The sequence below is a fragment of the Buteo buteo genome, chromosome 20, assembly GCF_964188355.1.
Source record: "Buteo buteo chromosome 20, bButBut1.hap1.1, whole genome shotgun sequence".
Classification (NCBI taxonomy): Eukaryota; Metazoa; Chordata; class Aves; order Accipitriformes; family Accipitridae; genus Buteo; species Buteo buteo.
Window position 1 is genome coordinate 12,246,173 of NC_134190.1, and position 3,991 is coordinate 12,250,163.

Here is a 3,991-nt window from a genome sequence, read left to right on the forward strand (position 1 = left end):
TCTGTGTGCTTACACTTCTGCTTTCTGCTTCATGTTAGTTTAAACTAATGACAAATGAGCTAATCACGCTCACTGACCGCACGGCATAGCCCTGCCTTGGTGCCTGCTGGAACAATGCAGTAAACTGTTTCGTTTTTCTCTTGCTGCCAGTTTCTCCTCTTGAAGTCAAAGCATTTGGGTCAAGACTTCAGACAGGCTTATTTAGCCCTTCTGGCTGCAAAACACTGTGATCCAAATCACCCCATCTTAATCATACAAAGTCAGACCAGATTTTGCAAGATGGTCAGTTTGGTTTGTATGTTCTTCTTAGTAACTAATCTGTCTGCTAGAAGGAAGGGAGGTGTGTCTGATAAAGCTGACACCAAATGAGCAAGTCTTGAAATGCTGAGGAATGAATCCTTTCTGCTTGACTATGCTAAATACTGCATTCATGTTCATTTTGTTCAATGGTTCTTAGGAATATACTATTTACCAGTAGACCCAGTCAGGTAAACCTAGACTTAATTTTTCTCTTTCTGTCCTCCTGGTTATTTAACTGCCCGCTAGTGACACTGTGCATTTGTTATTTGCTCTAGTTTTTTTAAAGCTGTGCTTTATGTAGAAATCAGTGGCTGTTGCAGATGGCAGGGAATGATCAGTAAGAAAAGGAGGGAGGGTTGCTTCATCTCCAGTAAACTTCTCCGATTGAGTTTAAGATCCAGGGTTGGAATAGAATTTCAAACTGCAGTTGCCAAAAAGGTCTTTCCTGGACAGAGCACCAACTGGAAAAAAGCTACAAGCTAAATTCAACCCTAAAGCAAATGTCTGCAATAGTCTTCTCTGAGCTGGAGGCAAAGAGAAATTGGCTCTGTAGCATGACAGAGTTGGATAAAAGATCACTTTGGCCATCTCAGTCTTTCTTCCTCTGAAGGCTGTGAGTATCGTTTGCTCTGCTGCTGAGTAAAGTTGAAGAGGGGAAAGCCTACATACTTTAGTAAACAGGAGAGCACCTAACAAGATAATTATGAAATAATGCTAAACAGTAGAGCAGTTCCTCAGGCAAAATCCTGGCCTGAACAAAAGTAATAAAAGTAATCCCATAGATTAAAGAGGGAGCCAAGATTTCGGCGATGATGTATTAAATTTAAAAGCCAATTCAATGCAGTCCAAGAGACCTTGCTTTGAATAATGAGGCTCAGGCCTGCTTTGTGTTTTTTGCAAACTATCATAAGGGTAAATTATACATCCAGGGCCAGGGTGAGAATCCAGGCAACTGTCCTTAGGCATGGAACATGTATGAGTCATGTAAAGAGATTTGGGTTACAGATCTGTCTGGTTTGACTGGACTTTGGTTGTACCTAGCTGATAGTTGATAAAAACAAGCACAACTGTGAAGGGAATAGTAAGGAGAGACAATGTCTAGGATTACTGCAATACATTTAAACTAGAATCACATAAAGTACAAGTCCCTTTCCACTAAGGTCTACAAAGACAGTGAAAATTGGATATAGCAATATGAAAAGCGAAGTACTTCAGATCAGGACTGTGAGAACATAACCTCCAGATTTTTTTTTAGGGATGACATCATCATGGTCCTTCATTTAAAATGTCAGCATTACTCAATAACAATGAACAAACCAAATCAAATGATAGGGCAAATGCTTCAAAGAGAGACCCACTGGGGATCACTAAACAAACCAACCCACTAAACAAACCGAAACAGGCTCAGGACCTCTCCTGAGATGAAAATCATGGAAGCTGGGAAAATATGTGGGAGAAATACCATACATGGCTTGCCCTCCTTTTACTCTTCTCTGCATGCCTGCTTGCCCACACTGCTGGGAACAGGTTACTGGGTTAAACGGAGCCTTGGTCTGGACTAGAATGGTTTACCTGGACACTAGGCTGCTTCTTTACCTCCCCTTCTCTCTGCCCACCCCATCCTGTTGGAACAGCGTTGACAGTGCTCGTGGCTTTTGAAGTGCTCTAAGCAGTCTTTTGTCTTTGCTGAAGCCCTGTGGTAGCCAGTCTGCAGATACCCAGGAGTCTGGGCCTTGCCTTGCAGAGATTTCAGTCTAAGCACAAGTAGACAGCCCAGGAAAGTGGAACAATGCTGGACTTTTGGGGTACAAGTCTTCCTGCTTCACTGAAAGCAGGGTGGCTGGGTAGATCCCCTAGTGGAAATCAAATACGACTTTGTAGATGAGCTCTGCTATATGCAGGCGAGTGCCTGCGCCATTTCCCCGTCTGGTGCATAGACTCTTTTGCTCTTTTGAGACAGCTACTTCATCCTTTTTTTCTGGCAGTGCTCCTGACACTGAGTCAAAATGACAAGTCACAAGATTTTATTTTTTTTTTTTTGTGGGTGTGAGGTTGGAATGTCTCTCAAGCAATTTTTGGGTAGCCAATGTTCTGAGGGGAAACGGCCATGATAGCTAATGTTTTGGAAAGCCATGCTGTCACTTCCACTTTGCCCCACCATGTTGTTCTCAGTGGGAAGGGAATTTTACTTTGAGTGGTTCAAGTTTTACAATGTGTACTCCAGACACCACTGTTTCGCTGTTTCATTCCCTGTGTAATCCGTGTATCTCCTAGAAAGAGCTTTATTACCAACTCCATCTGTTCTGAGAACTGCTTTCCTTTCAAACAGCCGAAGCCTGTGGGATGAGAAACTACATCTAAACGAAGTGGTATCAGTATTGGCAGTGGGAATTCTGTTTTGGCAGGTTGCTTAGCTGGCCAACAAGTGTGTTTCTTTATCTGCCTGACTGAAGGCTTTGACCATGGAGATAAGCAGCTTAAAAATGCCTGTAAAGAAAGGTATTTACTTAAAGAGGGACAGTGGCTTCGTATATCTAGAGCACTTTTCACCTTGTTTGGATTCTTCTGCAGCATTAAAGAGTGAAAAAGCCTCTTGTTCCTTATCAAGAAGATCATTATATCTGTAATATAATTGGGAAGAGTAAAAGATACAAAGATAGCAGACTAGTAAGCAGATAAACCTTACATCAATGTCTTTAACTTCTTGGGTTGGCTGATACAATACTGCTGATATAACTGTATCAGCAAATCACACACCCTTCCCACCCCCAAGCAGCTTATACCACTAGCCTCTCATACCTATAGCCAATAGCCAGTACCAGCTTCTTGGAGACAGTATAGCAATAAAGAGGTGGGCTTTGGTTTTTTTGTTGTTGTTGTTCCTTGTTACTTCAGGGTCCAATTCTCCTCTTTTGGATTGCAGTCAATACTGAGTCATAACTGATTTAATAGACAGCAACATCTATTGATTAAAGAACATACTATAAAGTAGCCTAATTATAGATATACTATTAATAGATACACTTACCATTAATTTACAATGGTATATTTGGTTGTAACTGCACAAAATGATAACACATTCTTGTTCTTGGATCTTATAAACCATGCCCAACTTTTATTATAATTCTGCCACCCTTCCCACCCACAATACTTGGTGCCAGAGTGCAAGCCTGTCACTCTTTGCTTGCCCCCATTGATTCTTTCAGGCAGGGACCCGATGGAGAGTTGTGTGGGTTGTCCGCAGGGGTTCCCTTCGGTGTCCTGGTAGGCTTGGGTGCACAGATGGCTTCCGTGCTGTTTGTAGGTGCTTGCGCTCCTACTGCCAGAAGATACCAACCTCTTTTTTCTTTACCTCATATTATGACTTATTCCCCCTTTTATCTGTTGCAGGACCCATCCTTTTCCTACCTTTACCATCTGTCTTTCTTTACCCCAACTCTTTGCAAACAAGCAATTTGCTGCTCCCCCCCACCCCGTCTCAATTCTGCTACCTGTGTACTCAGATTTGATGTTTCCAATACCTTTAGTTAGGCAATGTTGGCCTTACAGAGTATTACTGATGCAGTTGCTGAGGCTCAGGCAGCTTCCTGAGACTACATCCCCAAACTCCCCTACAATTACCTGGTTCATACTGGCAATGCCTTTTTTTTTATTTCATACATTCACTAAGGCAATTTATTCTACTTTAGCC